Source organism: Lethenteron reissneri, unplaced genomic scaffold, assembly GCF_015708825.2.
Source record: "Lethenteron reissneri isolate LAM-NWPU_2019-01 unplaced genomic scaffold, ASM1570882v1 scaffold_1640, whole genome shotgun sequence".
Classification (NCBI taxonomy): domain Eukaryota; kingdom Metazoa; phylum Chordata; class Hyperoartia; order Petromyzontiformes; family Petromyzontidae; genus Lethenteron; species Lethenteron reissneri.
The window spans coordinates 4,499,121-4,515,351 of record NW_026891378.1 but is presented as its reverse complement, the minus strand read 5'-3'; the positions used below and the strand labels follow the sequence as shown (position 1 = coordinate 4,515,351).

The 16,231-nt window shown below is 48.3% G+C and overlaps 1 protein-coding gene across 3 annotated transcripts in view; it reads right to left on the bottom strand.

The window, feature by feature from the left end:
* LOC133339173 (oocyte zinc finger protein XlCOF6-like) overlaps positions 1-16,231 on the bottom strand; it is a 41,850-nt gene that overhangs the window by 10,098 nt on the left and 15,521 nt on the right. Inside the window, exons 2-3 of one of the 3 annotated variants that reach the window (XM_061547330.1) lie at positions 4,391-4,536; positions 2,724-2,813 (exon numbers count right to left, since the gene is read on the bottom strand). The exons of 1 other annotated variant lie outside the window; for it this stretch is intronic. The gene's annotated coding sequence lies outside the window, so the exon portion shown is untranslated. The remainder of the gene's footprint in view (positions 1-2,723; positions 2,814-4,390; positions 4,537-16,231) is intronic. One more of the 3 variants, XM_061547329.1, reaches the window with a different exon arrangement.

Genomic DNA, 16,231 nt, shown 5'->3' with positions numbered 1-16,231 from the left:
AGGCAGTCATTTTGTCTACATGTTCCCAATCCGATGTGGACATTGTTGCACTCAAAGATAAGTGTGATTTGTAGAGTGTCTTGTCTAACTGATCTAGATCGGTGCGCGTAAGTCTGATTTTCTCTGAGATAAGAGCTAAGCTAGTTCTAGACAGAATTCGTTTAGCATTAGAAAAAGTTACAGCAGCAGATGTTAGTGTAAATGCGTTTGGTATTACCTTAGAGTCGCGGCATCTCTTCAGAAAGGTGAGAGACTCGATTAGCTGAGCCTTCTTATCACGGAGCTTGTTTAAGGATCTCAAAGTTACGTGGAATCCCTCCCCGTAGAGGCGGTTAAATTTCGATTTAAAGCTTTCGTGACTGCAGGGATTCATCATCTTGGTTCTTTCGGTAAAGTCACGTAGAAGGGAAGTAATAAAATAATACAAATAAAACATAATAAAATAATTCTCACGACGTTTCGGCCACAATGCAAGCAGCCGTCCTCAGGTGGAGAACAGGTCCGTCAAGTAGACAGAGTCTGAATGGCACGCTCCAGGCTTGGAGCGACTATTTATGCTGGGATGGAGGGGCGAAGAGCGTCTTGACAAAATAATTTTCATATCAAGAGGAATTTAGCATATTTGTGGGAAATGCAGATATCCGATTAGCATTACTCGTGAAATGCGTAGGTTTGGCGAGGGGTTTAAAGTCATTATGCCCATGCATTATGCAGGATTAGCAGCATCAAAGGGAGGGAGTAAGGTCAGAATTAATAAAGGGAAGGAATGTTAATAATATGGTGCCGCAGCAACTAATATGCTTATTGACTATACCTTGTCATATTACACTGTTTTATTCTACCCACTCAACTGTATAGCACACTGCTATATATTCACTAAAAAATTACGATACTATATATTACCTTATACATTGTATTAAACATTACTCTTTAATACTATTTATTATTATATAATATGCTATAAACTATACCGAAACGTCGTGATAATTATTTTATTATGTTTCATTTTTATTATTTTATTACTTCCCTTCTACGTGACTTTACCGAAAGAACCAAGAAGATGAATCCCTGCAGTCACGAAAGCTTTAAATCGAAATTTACTTCAAAGATGTTTTATAAGGGGTGCAAGAACATATTTTGAGAACCAAAGGGGTGCAAGGCTGCAGCAAAGGTTAAGAACCATGATCCTTGATGAATCCAGAAAATTTCCACTAAGCATCTTGCAGTGTGCTTCAGGACATTGCTGAGTGGTGCCGCAAGTGGAGTCGCAAACATCCGCCATTGTGATCGCGTTGTGGGCTACATAACCTAATTGTTTCACTGGTATGTACATACAGTCATTTAAACGGCCCTACTGTTTTTCTACAATCAACTTAGAATGCCCTACAACTGACTGGTGTATGCTTTATTTCTTTCTTGCAAAGTTTTTTTAAACTTGGGAAATTTTGGTGAACCATACGTATTACTCTCAGATAACTGGAATATTTGATGAACCATCACATTACATCGCTTTACTGCACACTGAATCTCTGACTGGATCATGCCTACACCTGCATGCATTCTTAAAATGAGAGAAGCCAAGTGGTAGCACGATTGATATTTGTTGAAGAGGTTCACAGTTCAAATGTCTCAGGCAGCCCTAATAACTGCAGAAATATGAACCAAATGTATGCACCATTTGCTTAACAGTGCATGTGTAGTGAGATGACCAGTCAGAGCGGGGAGTATAAATTTCATTATGAAAGTCTCTCACTCGAAACATGACCTCTTCACTACATTTCCCGCCAAAAAGTGCCGCGAGCCCCCTCTCTATTCACTGACCTCCCCCCCCCCTTCTGAGGCTTTCCCTAGCCTATCGCTACGTCTTCTCCACCGTCTCCTCTTGATGACGTCACCCTCTCATGGGGGCCGATTCTCATGATGTGGATGTGATAAACCATTTCGGGTCTTAATTGATTGTGTTCAAGCTTACGGTGACTTTCAGACCGCATTCCATTCTCCTTGTCTCCCTCCTCCTCCGTTCCGAGCATAGATGGACTCGTCCGTCTGAACAACCGCTAGTTGCTATTAGTGGTGCTAACGTTAAGAAAAAAACGCCACTTTTTTTTCAAATTTTCTTGCTGTGGTTTTTCACACCTGATGATGATTGCTTGTGTTGCAATCGAAAAGTCGTGAGAATTGTAATGTTTTATTATTATTATTATTTATTTTTTCCATTCTACATTACTTTACCAAAAGAACCAAGAATATATTTCACAGTCACTTCACTCTTCACCGCTTCAAAATTCATTTTTACTTCTTGACATTTCACCTTCACTCCTGGCCACGTTTCATATCTGGAATGTTTTTCCGGTTCTTGTTTCATGAGGGATGGGCAGTACTTTGACTTTCACAAGCCGATTTCAGATTCATTTCCTTGTGAATCTTTTGACGCTAGTTTTGATCCCCGAACTGTCGAAAACCCTTCCCACACAATGCACTTGACATATTTTTCTCCTGCATGTGTTTGCTGGTGGTTCTGAATAACTGATGACTGTGCAAATGCCATCCCACACATAGTGCACTTGAAGGGTTTCTCTCCTGTGTTCTGTGGGGGATCTGAAGACCTCATAACTCTGTAAATGCATTTCCACACACAGTTCACTTGAATAGTGTATCTCCCGTGAGTGTTCGCTGGTGACGCTTTATGTTAACATTGTGATCCATGCTGTAAGGACACTGACCATGCTGGTACCTTTTCGTACTGAGCTGCGCTGAGTGGCTTCACCCCATCTGACCGATTCTGTAGAGCACAGTGGCACAGGAACTGGTAGCTGCAGACAGAAAGCAGTAATATCCACACAATGTACGTCAGCATATAAGCACAGAAATGCATATATATATTCACACATGACATTTACATGACATACACATCTATACCCAAACATTAATGAGAAGAAACTAAATAAAACTCATCACCAATTCATCACACAGGCTGTTTTAAGGCACAGTCTGCTATTGAGAATCACTTATTGACCTGGCATAGCAGGCAATGTGAGTGCAAGTGGTTAGTATAATGCCTGGAGGCCCTAGTATATTTAATATCAATGATAACCCATAACTCTACGTACAGAAGTTCGGTTGTATATGGCTACTGGAGAAATGTAAACTTTTGCAAAAGTCTGATAAAAATGTCAAATGGTGTTAAAAATAAAACTTTGCATTAGACAGAAATATTATAAAATGGACAAATTAATCTTCAATCGCAAATTAAGTCCGAAGTCAGGCTCAGATTTTCTTGAATGGACAGAGGTTCTGGAAGGCGCGCGTTGTGATGATTGTATACAGGTGACCGGAAGGCACCGTAAGCATTTTTCAATTAAAGACACACATGTTATAGTAAAGTGGGGGGAGGGGGGCACTATCCAATAAGGGCAGGGCCGAGCGAGTAAATAAGGGGAAGCGAGGCCCGCGGTCGGGGCGCTTACTTTGGTACTAATTGACGACCAGAGGTGGACGAAATTAGGGTTGACTGTGGAAACTGTTCAGGTATTAACTTGGTGGAAACCATCGGGGCTGAAGATAGCCATAGCAATTACGAGTGTGGCAGTCGTTATACTTGAACTGTATATACGTTAGGAGAAATAAATCTCTACTCCCCTGAAAATGGATGTCTCCAAGGATCTTCTTTACGCATGTGTAGTGAGTCCAACTGAGTCGCAGATGTTATTCTTCAGAGGCAACACATTTATTCACAACACGTATATACAAAGGGGTAACTGCCCGTTTACCAGATACAGCCTAGGGTGGTGACCACCCAGCTAACTACACTACACATAGGAGTTACGGCTACGATGGACAGGACCCTCACTTGGGTCCCCGGCCACGTGTTGGTGCCTCTTCAGATGTAGGACGTAGAGCTTCCAGCTTGTAGATGTCACTACATCACCACCCCCCCCCCCCCCCTTCGTAGCATTCAGCCATCCCGGCTGTCAACTCCACCTCCAAAAAAATAAATTAGTGAAAGGCAAGAGAAAAAAACCAATGTGTGCCTCAACAATAACAAGAACATCAATAAATACCCCAACCCACCTGTACAAAAATTACACTATCCACAAATGAACAAAACCAGCAGGGAGAAGGGTATAAAACCAACGAACCCATAACAAAACCACAACAACAAAGAAAAACGCGTGAACCCACGGGATCCCCTCGACTACCACACCTCCTACCTTCACCGTGTAATGATGCTCGCGAGCTCAATAGCGGCCAGGATCAACCAATAACCGCCACGATTCAAGAGCGTGACAAGCAACTGACAGTGTGGGAGTGTGTGTATACGGGGATCATGAAAAACGAGTCTTTGAGCGAGTCCGTGATGCCAGGCCCCAGGGGAGGTGGGCTCACTCACCCTAGAGGTCCCGGGGAGAACGTGCAAATGTTCCACCGAACCCAGATCCTCACAGAAAGCAGTAGGCTGGGTTGACGGGTCCTCCGCGCTCGAAGCCTACGACGCAGGCATGCGCGGCCGTTCGGGAGACGTCAGTCGCGTGGCACCTGGGGGCAGAACAGAATCGCTCTGCTGAGGACCAAGCTCAGCGGGCACACACCCCAGCTTGTCGGGACACATTCGACACTTGGCCCCTGCGATATGGAGATGAAGCGAATTCGCGTGGCGCAATAAACAATTTCAGGCGAGAGGGATGCACGAACCAACTCCGCCAACCCAAGCGGATCTGGACACACTGTGGTCGAACCCGAACAACATCAAACGGCCCCCACCAGGGCTGGAATAAATTAGGCGATGTACCCACCGGCACCTGTGGACAGTGCAACCAGGCCTTATCCCCGGGTGTCCATTCATACAGAAAAGCACGCACTCCTTTAAGACGTTCGTTGGCCAATTGTCGCGACTCAGAATTAACCCTGGAAGCCTCCCGTGCCTCGGAAAGCTTTTGAAGAGTGAAGATTTAGACATTTTGGGCATGGCCTATAACTGCACATCGATGGGGGGATCGTATTCCCTTCTATACATAAAAAAAATGGTGAGTAGCCGGTGGATGCGTGCGGGGCCATCCTGTAAGCGGCAAGGGCCGTAGGGATGTGTAAGTCCCAATCGAGTTGCGACTCACTGACCTGGTGGCTCAACATGGAGGTCAGAGTCCTATGTAGCCGTTCAACTCTGTCATCCGTCTGCAGGTGGTACGCTGACATGCACACCTTCTTTATCCCCAACAAATCGCAGACTTCACGCAACAATCTTACCTATAAAAGTCTCCGCGCGCTCGCCCCTTGCGGGGGATTTGCCTCTCGGACGGTGGGCTATATGTAGAAAAATTTTTGCCGGGTGGCACGCCCTAAGCCCCGCAGTGGGAATAGGCTATTTCGTTTTCCCATCCCTAAACTTTAAAGTAGTTTAATTAACACATTTGTGCCGTTTACTTATTGTGCGACATCGACCGTACCAACTGACGCCAATTGCGTGGGGGGGGCGGACCCTGCTAAGTGATGCGCCTTCGCTCGAGCTCACGGGGACATTTCCTTTTACGCGTTTAACAGCCAATACACACACACATGACGCTGCGGATATTTCTTCACAGTATCATGTCCTCTTCGCCCCCCCCCCCCCCCCCCAACACGATGTGTCCAGTTTATACTACTGAAGACTCCCTAGATAATAATATTTTACTGCTTACATACCATTATTCTTGCACGGGTGGGGGATGCTGGGGGGGGGGGGGGTAGCGGCCCAGCCCCTGGCCTGGCAATGTGCCAACTCCGCCGCCTCGCCAATGTAGGTCAGGAGGGGGGCTACGCATGGCACAAGGCCTCAACACGCCTATGGCAAGTACAAATTTCCAAGCTTCTTACACTAACAAATCAAGTCCAATGTTTTCTATTATTAAACACATTAGTTGACAAACATTACTATAATAATGTTTGTGTGCACAAAACTCTTTATTTTTTGGTTGCTAAATTTTCACTTTTTTTGCTGCGCTTTTATGACGCTGCGACGGTCTGCCAGTCTGTGATGTGGCCATGTACGTCCATGTGTATGTGTGTGTCAGTCCATATGTGTGTTAGTCCACATGTGTGTGTTAGTCCACATGTGTATGTAAGTCTATACATGTGTGTGTCACTCGATGTGTGTGTGTAAGTCAATGCGTTTGTGTGAGTCCATATGTGTGTGTTCATCCATGTCTGTGTATCTCAAGTAGATGTCTGTATGTCACATGTGTTTGTGTGTAGGGCTGTGTGTGTCAGTCTATCTATGTGTGTCTAAGTCCATGTGTGTGTCTTAGTCCATATGTGTGTACGTACATATGTGTGTTTACGTCAATGTGTGTGTAAGTTGCTGTATGTGTGTACGTCGATATATGTGTAACTCCATGTGTGTGTAGTGGGTTCGAATTAGGTGCACACACACACAGCTTGGAGGCAACACTATTTATTAAACGATAAGTAATATTACACTGTACATGAGGTGGTGACCACCTTCCTCAACTCACTAACACTCTGGAACACTATAGGACGACGACCCGGGACTTGAGGACCGATGATGTCGTCTTCACTTCGGAGTTCAACAGCCCCGCTCTGCATCCACACCCCGCTTATATTCGCTCCGGCGTGCCCGACTCCGCCCAGGCGTGGCCGGCTCTGCCCAGGCCACGCCTCCCTTCCCCCACCTCAAGGGAAGGTTTGGGTCCCTCCACCACGTGACCCCCCAGGCACCCCCTTGGGGCCCCCAGCCCTCGTACGGGCCGACACAGTAGTGACGTCCTATGTCACTAGATGTGTATATCTCAAGTGGATGTCTATGTGTGACCTTCATGATGGCGAGCGGCCCCGCGTCAAACTATGTGGCCGTGAGTCAGGGCCATTCCCTGTACACCTTGGGGTGCAACAGGGATATCCTCTGGCTTCCACATTATTTTACATATATTTGGACCACGCAGTTCCTGAAGCCTTCAATGGCTGTACCGCTATAATTTCCATCTGGTACAGATACAATGGGAGGCTGATCGATGCCCGGGTGCGGTCAAGGGATGGCTCCCTATTGCTCAACCATGTTATGTATGCCGATGATCTGCTAATTGCTGCTCACTCGGAGGAGGAGTTCGAGGTGCTGCTGCTGAACCTGGAACTTGCCACCAAGAGGTGGGGCCTTACCATCAGCCCCACCAAAACTAAGCACCTGCCTGGGTATTTTCTACCATCGGACACTCCACCCCCACAACTCCCAATTGGTGATGGGGCAGTTGTGGAGACAGTGGAGAGTTTCCCATACCTTGCTAGTGTGCTAATGACCGGCTCCGGTTTAACAGCAGAGGTCTCACTCCGAATCAGTCGAGCCACATTATCTTTTCATTGGTTGCGTAACACTGTGTGGAAGCTACCTGGTCTATCACTCCGCACGAAGCTTTAGGTCTTCTCGGCCACGGTCATTCCCTTCCTTCTCTACGCTTCCGCCCCCCTAATGGAACATCTTTGCCGGCTAGAAACATTTAGGATGGCCTGCCTACGATCCATCCTGGATTTAACCAGGCTGCATTGTGTGAGGAGCTCACAAATCCTTGAAAGATGTGGACAAAGTCCCATCGGTGAGCTCCTCCACCAGGTAAGGCTGCGTTGCCTGAGTCATGTAGCCCGCATGACCAGACACCGCATGCCGAAACATCTTTTGTTCGGCCGGATCGAGGGGGCTAAACTGCCCGGCACGGGCTCGAGAAGACATGGAGTGATGTGGTACAGGAGGACGTGGAGCTGAGTCAACTTGCCGATGACTGGTACCAGCCGTGTCAAGATCGGCCTCTGTGGAGGAGCTTCCTGAAGGACGCTACAGGGCAGTTGGAGGCAGTCGCCCTCCAACAACAACGGAAGATGGAGGAGCGACGCTCACAACAACGAGCGGAGAGCCGGGTGGCTAAAGCACAGCAAGTTGCCACAGTAGGGGGAACAGGTGATGCATCAGCCAGTCGTCTCAGTCAGTCGACCTGTGCCATCTGGGTCTGCCCCGTGACCTCATGCCAGTGGGCGTTCGACACTTTATGTGGCCTCAAGGTGCACATAGCCTGGCACAAGCGTTGTGGTGATGTCATCGCCACTTACTGGCGAATGGTGGTTGTTATTGTTCAGTCTATGTATGTATGTGTGAGTCGATATGTGTGTGTAACTCTATGTGTGTGTGTCAGTCCATTTGTGTGTGTAACTACATGTGTGTGTCTGCCTTTTTCGCCCGGGCAACGCCGGGTACTCACCGCTAGTTTAGAAGATAAATTCTTGCCCTGATCAGTCAAAAGGCGTTCAGGAGCACCCTTGTCCATAACATAACCATTGAGGAATGCCTCAGTAATAGTCACAGCCGATTGATTAGGGAGCGGCCAGGCAACAGGCCATCGTGAAAGATACTTGACCCCCTCAAGCAGATGTTTGTTCCCTCGAGCGGTAGTGGGGAACGGACCAAGGATGTCCAGAGCAACAAGTTCATTGACGCGTGATACCTGAATCGATTGCAGAGGGGGGCGGCAGGGTTTCGCCGGAAGATTCCGCCGAGCACACTGCACGCACACTTTGAGCAAATTGTCGACATCCGCAGACATGGCCGGCCAATAGAAATCCAGTTTGAGCGTGGCCAGCGTCTTCCGCACGCCCAGGTGCAAGAGACGCTCGTGCACAACCCAAATAACCTCGCCTCGCAGGGCAGTGGGGAAGACAATGGTATAACAGCGCAGCCCACCCGTCCCAATGCATTAGTAAGCCGCCCCGCAGAATGACTGAGGCGATGCCGCGTTGATCCGCGCCCCCATCAGCTTCCCTAACACGACACCGCAATTTGAGCAGCGAGGCATCCTCCGCCTCAAGGCATCCCCATTCCTCGTAATCCAGCCCAATGACCGCATCCTGTGTGACCGGACCGGTACCCGTCCCACCCGTCGCCGCATCGGCAGATGCCGTGAGAGGAGGGAGCGAGGTCACATCGGCCAGTTTACAGCGCCCGGAACCAGAAAAACATGCGCACCCTCCAGTTGTTGGCAATCGCGACAGGGCATCGGCATTCGTATGGCAAGATCACTTGCGGTACGTAACATGGAACGAGAAGTCCTGATGGATCTCCAGCCAGCATGACAATTTGCCCGACGACAGGTCTACACGCAGCGCGTATTGGAGCGCTGCATGATCGGAGTGCACCTCCAATCGTCTACCGTACAAGTAGGGGCGATATTGCTGCACAAAAACCACAATGGCCAGCAATTCACGGCACATAACACAGTACCGCTGTTCGGCCGGAGACAGCACCCTACTGCCGTACGCAACAACGCTATCCACCCCATTGACAACCTGCGACAAGACGGCTCCAATTCCGGTATTGATAGCATCCGTATCAAGGATGAACGGCAATGAAAAATCAGGATAACGCAGGGGAGGGGCGTTCACCAATCCATCGCGGATAGTACGAAATGCAGCCTCCTCCTCCTCCCCCCAATGAAACTCATGACCCTTAGCAGTCAATGCGTGGAGAGGTTTGGCAATTGATGTGAACCCGGCAACGAAATGGCCATAGTAGGATGCAAAGCTGATGAAACTGCGCACCTCACTCACCGAGGTGGGGGTCAGCCAAGTTTGGACGCATGCAGTTTTGTCCAGGTCGGTTGCAATACCCGATTAGTTAACAATGTAGCCAAGATACCGAACCGATTTCTGGAGGTTATCCGCACGCATTTTGAGGAAGACGGCACGCAGTTAGACCAAATGGTCATCAAAAGTGTGGCTGAAGACGATTACATCGTCGAGATATATTAAACACGAGTCCCACTGGAGACCCACCAGGACCAGTTCCATGAAACGTTGGAACGTGGTTGGCACGGAATGGAGCCCCATAGGAAGCCGATTAATTTGAACAATCCCTGCGGCGTAGGAAAGGCCGTCTTAGGCTTCGAAGCATCGTCAAGCGGAAACTGCCAAAACCCGGATAGGAAATCGAGGGTAGAAAAGAACTGCACCCCCACCAACGTGTCAAGCGAGTTATCCATGTGTAACGGTGTAAATAGTGCAGGAGACGGTTGACGGAGGCAACACGTATTTATTTATAACACTCTACAGTAACAGTCAGCTATACAGCCTAGGAACACAGCCTACGGCTAAGTGTGCCTGACACCGGCTACGCTCTCAGGTCCTCCGGCTATGTATTTCCTAGAGGAGGCTATCTGACCCGACCGAGCCAGGGTACGGGTCCCAACCACTAACCCATCGGACCCAGCCCTGATAAGGACGTCGGGCCGGGGGTTCCCAGGGTCTCACCACTGAGCCACACAGAGTCCCGGCCCTGATAAGGGCAGCGGGGCTAGGGGTCCCAGGGTCCTACCTAGCTTGCTCCGTCTTCCTTCTTCACTGGCTCTTCTGCTCCAACGACTTCCCGAGCTCTCTCGCGCACCGCCCTATATACCCAACTGCCCCCCGAGGGGCGGGGCTGTATGCGGATGTGGATGTAGCCACCCCATGCACAGACCGTGATGTAGACACCGGAACGTAATGGCTCGCTACACCCCGGTACGTACCACCTCTACACATGTGAGGTAAGAGATAAGCATCCACAATAGAAACCTTATTAATCTTGTGAAAATCAATGCAAAATTGTAAGCTACCATCGTGCTTTTTTACAAGCACAATCGGAGCTCCCCAGGGACTGGTGGATGGTGAGATGTCTGCGGCCAACATCTCATCAACCGCCAGCCGAAGATCTTCCTTCTCCGCCGGGCCCAGCCAGTAGGGGTTCTGCCAGATAGGGGCCCGAATCGCCTGTATCAATGTAGTGACTCTGGAGTGACGTGTGTCCAATATAACATTTTCGCTTGCTAAAAATATCAGAAAACTCACGCAAGAGCACCGGTAGCTTCCCCATCTGGTCCGCAGACAAAGCGCCACTCTCAGCACATAGTTTGTCTATCCAACCATCATCCACATCCCGGGGTTGTCGTGTGCAAGACACAGGACCCACATTCCCGACGACACCCCCTTCCGGACGCGCCGGCGACGCATGAGCCAACACAGTACCCTCCTGGATGACCGTTGTGTCCAACCCAGCATTAAGAACCTGAATAAAAGATTGTTGGACACTAACGTCTGAGCCGCTACCAAAGTCAGTCCGCGACTGACCTTATTAGAAGGTCCCAAAATAATTCCGTCCTTCGTAGCCCCCAAATCGAGCAGCTTCCGCAAGTGGAGGGGAAGTAACATCTGCGCGCCGGGAGGGATTCTCACCGTTCGGCGGGCAAGAGCCTGCATCGTAGCGTTGGCTGTGCACAAACGGGTGGGGGAAGGCAAAAATGCCATACGACGGCCGGATGACAATTCCAAGATGCCACGGTCAATATGGATTTTTAAGGGCATCCTTCCAGGAAATTGGTTCTAAGTAAACATGGAACAACCAGGGACGTAGAGATAAGAATATATCCCAACAATTTAACATCAGTGATGCGCACCTCAGTCGTTATCCGACCAATAATACCCAACGAGCCGCCGTGAGCGGGGAAACACGGTGCATCAACAGGGTCTAGAACCTGACACTTAGGGGGCAAAATATTGTACATCAATTCCGAGATGATAGTCGCCGATGCACCCGTGTCGACTAGCATCCTTATTTCTACACCCTCAATAAACCCAAGCACGGCAGACGAACTCGCGGTCGCAGCCACCACTCGATGGGCCAGCTCCGACCACTGATCCGGTCGAAGCGGACGAACATCACAATCACTCATAAAAAAATACCCGTACCGACGTGCGACCGGGACGCAATCTGAAATGTCTAGATGGGGTGTAGGGAAGTGTAGGATGGCGGCAATGCTGGGAGGCGCCGTCGTGGTACGCGGCAGCCCGATGACACGTGCCCCGGCAGGCCGCAATTGTAGCAGATGACACGGCCGCCGCCGGAACGAGACGACCTTGGCTGCCGCTGCTCGTCCGTCCGTCGCACCCCGTCACGCCGGTCGCCTCCACCCCGAGTCGAAGGGCATGCCGGAACGGGCTCCGCTCTATCAGGTGCCCCCGGCTCCTTGCAGAATGCAGCACACGTCACCTGCGCCCTGTCCCGTTGTAGAAGTTGCTGGGCCTGGATGCACTTAGCGATCTTGAGAGACGAAATGTCATCATCTTCGGCTGAAAGAATGGTGTGGAGGACTTTCGCCAAAGCCAGCAGTCCCTCAAAGACCAACGCGTCGATACCATTGTGGTCCATTTTCGGGAAGGCGGCTTTCGCTAGCGCCAAAAACGTGCTATGGAAGGCGAGGGCCAACTCAGTTTCCCCCTTCCATCGCGTGGCGAACTTGTGGCGCGTATTCACCGGAGGCTCGTAGATTGATGCCATCTGGTCGAAATCCTGAGTAAGGGTGGACCTCTCCAGCGGCGGGATGGCGAGAAACGCTGCAAGGGCATCGTCATCGAGGGCGGCAGGCAACGCCCGCAGCGCCTCCGTTCATCCCCGGCAAGTCAGCGTTCGTGAGGAACCGCCGCTTGAAGGCCACCCAGTCACTACTGGTAGCCGCAAACTTTTTAATAAAAGGAAGCGCTCACCAAGCCCCGCTAGGCTGGTACTACATCCACCTACGGGTTGTACGCGATGATGGTGCATCGCACGCCGTGCTCTGCTAGAGCCGGCCTCACTTAGCAACACACACGGTGCTATCCGCGACGTAAGTACATCGCATGTCACGGCCCTCCCGGGCCGGTACCACATAGTGACATCCCCAATGTCACTACACATGTAATAAGAAACCCTATTGCTTTCATTAAACCTATGTGTTTAATATGGTCAATATACTTTACAGCAAATAAAAACTTTACACTCTCACGCACTGGAACGGTGAAGGTGTTGTGGCTTGAACCATGCCTGGCCGCCTTCATCTGCTCAGTACAGATGCTATAACGCTTCACCAAGTACTTAACCTAGGAACAATCAATCCAGCAGAGGCCTACAATAAGTTAAGCTATTACTTGTCAATCATGTCTGCTGTCAGCAATAATACAACTCTGAATGTTGGCTTCATAATGCAGTGGATGAACAAATATGCCTCCACTCCCCATGTAGATACCACCTTACATACAGATATGTTTCACATGGATCATTAACAGATTATATAAAAAACAGCCACTATTCACCACTGGTGTATCTGCCATGATAGGTGTGAATTGAGGCCATGTAAGTGTGGAGCACTTGCCAGTAGGTCATGGGAATGATCGGGGTGTCAAGGGATGACCGAGATGACTGGCAGATACACCACCCGTGCTACGCAACTGTGCCAACTTGCTGCATTTTAGCCACCCAGCACCGCAACTATTAATGTGTCACTCCTCTGACCTCGTTGTTGCAGGACAAATACCTCCAACTACCCTGCAGTATCCTTCACGGGCCTCCTCTACAGAGGCTGATCTTCACACCCCTGGTACCAGTCATCGGCAAGTCCGATCACCTCCACATCTTCTAATCTCTTCTCTAGCCCATGCCATACCCGCTTAGTCCCTCATATCTGAACTAACTTACGCTGCTTGAACATGCAGTTTCTGAGCATGCAGGATTCATGACCAACCAATGCAGCCTCGCCTGCCAAAGAGGTTCACTGATTATATTCTATACTGACATCTCAGAGATTTGTAAGCTTCTAATACCATCAAGTCGGGCTCAATAAAAGATGGATCATAGGCAGGCCAATAATTGTGTAAGCCAGCACAGATGGTTCTTTAAAGGAGTCCATATTTCACATCCACAGAGAAAGGGGTCATAGCTGTGGGCAAGAAGATTTAGTGATTTGTATGGAGCAACGTTCCAGGCAGCTTCCTCACCGTGTTAGACAGTCTAATTAAAGAATTCTGCTCGACTAATTTGAATTGAGACTTTAGCTGGCAAACCAGAACTGGTCATGAACACATTTACCAAGTATGGGTGCTCTTCCACCACCTGTAGAACTGCCTGATTACTCATTAAGAGGCGAGCAGGCAGAATGTTGGTTGACATTAAGAATTTAACACGTAGGCTTTCGCGACCAATGTTATTCATAATCAACGTTTTTGGGTTTAGATCGCGTTATTTATAAATGTGTCGTAACCCTCCACCACCCGACACGGCCAATCAGTAAAAAAGTGTCACGTTGACAAAAGACAAATAGTTCACTGCTTTAGCCCACCGGTGTGTTGAAGCCACAACATTTACAATTTGAGTACGACGGGCAATTCGCCAGAATGGTGAGGCTCTGCTGTGGCGAATTGCCCGATGATGCTGGATGTAATTACCAGCGAAACGTCATACTCAAATTGTAAATGTTGTGGCTTCAACACACCGGTGGGCTAAAGCAGTGAACTATTTGTCTTTTGTCAACGTGACACTTTTTTACTGATTGGCCGTGTCGGGTGGTGGAGGGTTACGACACATTTATAAATAACGCGATCTAAACCCAAAAACGTTGATTATGAATGACATTAAGAATACCCACGCAGGTGCTTTATTTTGTGGAACATATGCAAGGCTCCTCCTCATGATGAAATGCTCCAGGTACAGAACAAGAGTCCCTAACTCAGCGGTCGGGAACCTATGGCTCGCGAGCCATATATGGCTCTTTCAGTGACGACATATGGCTCCCAGACAATTTACAGTTGAAAAAAATAATAATAATAAAATAAATAATCAGTTTGGAACTGATTTTAAAATACTTGTGATATTGTTTAATAATACTGTGTCATTTTAAAGTAAACAGGAATTAGTTTTGAAGATAAATTTCATGGGTCACGCCTGCATGAAGCTCAACCTCAAATAAACAAGCAGAAACTCTATATAAAACATTCAAAGATAAAAAATACTGAATACTCAACTTACAATGATGACGATGTGTATGCGTGAGTGGAGAGTGGAAGTGCTTCGGTTAGCGTGCTGCGCTATGAACCAATGTTCGTAGCCCAGCACTACCGCACGAAACAACAGCAGCCATTTGCCACAAAGTGAGCTCTATCTGTACGAGTGCAAACACCGACTGTAGAAGCTACCGGTCAATCTGCCTCCTCTCCCAGTTCCAGAGAAGGGTTTTCCCATACCGTGCAAATGTTACCAATAACAATATTCCGCCATTGGAACCTCATTTGCCAGAAGAAAAAATGATAATTGTTTTTTTACCCTTTAATCTGGCAACAAAACTGACACCTTTTTTACAAGGAGTCATATTTGCATAGACCACAATACCTCATACTCTGATGGTGCATTGTCTTTGAGTTGTGCGCCTTTTGGCATCATCTGGTCCAGCACCATGTGAGACTAGGCTCTAAGGAAAGCTGTCTCGGGTGTGGACCAATCAACTTCAAGGACAGTGCATACATTATCAAGAGTTATGTTTTTTGTTTGCATTAAGACTGCAGGTATTGTGGTCTATGCAAACATGACTCCTCGTAAAAAGATGTCAGTATTGTTGCCAGATAAAAGGGTAAAAAAACTATTATCAACAATATTCCAGTTTCACCAATCTGGTAAAATGTAGCAGCCATTCTAGACTTGAAGTTTTTGTGACTGCAAGAATCCATACTCTTGGTTATTTTGGTAAAGTCACGTAAGCAGAGAAAATAAAAATAAAATAAAACAAAACACGCCGTTTCGGGCGCAACACAAGCGTCCGTCATCAGGCGGGGACAACCACAGCTAAAACAATTGCTTAAGTATGCGAAAGAGATTATTCTGGCAAGGGATTACAGTAGAACCTCTGGTCACGAACGCTTCTGACCACGACCAAATCGGGTTACGACCAAAAAATGCACAAAATTTTTGAATCTGGTCACGAACACAAACTCGGGTGGCGATCAAACACGGCCGCGGCAGATTTCCCCTTCTGCGCCATTTTTTTTCTAAGCGCCAAATTTCCTGTTGTTTGTTTACAAACAACACAAAGCGTAATAGTTATGTAGATAACTTTTGTTATATAAAATTCCTAGTAAGATATTAATTTTGTGAGTGTAGTCATACCCCTCCCCCCTCATTCCAGCCGTAATTTAGAGAGCGAAAGCGCTGAGTACGTAAATCGCTAACATTAAAACAAGTTAATCTCTTCTCGCATCATTCATACGATTGTAATAAAAGACTCCATTAGGCACTCCTGGTCTCCGTTGGTCTTTTATTCAAGTTCTTTCTCCGCACCCCGCTGGTCTCCTCCGCGGACCAGCGTCGTCTCGCGCGCGCCCCGCACGCGCTTCCTCCTCAGCTCCTCCACTGGTCCTCACACCCCGC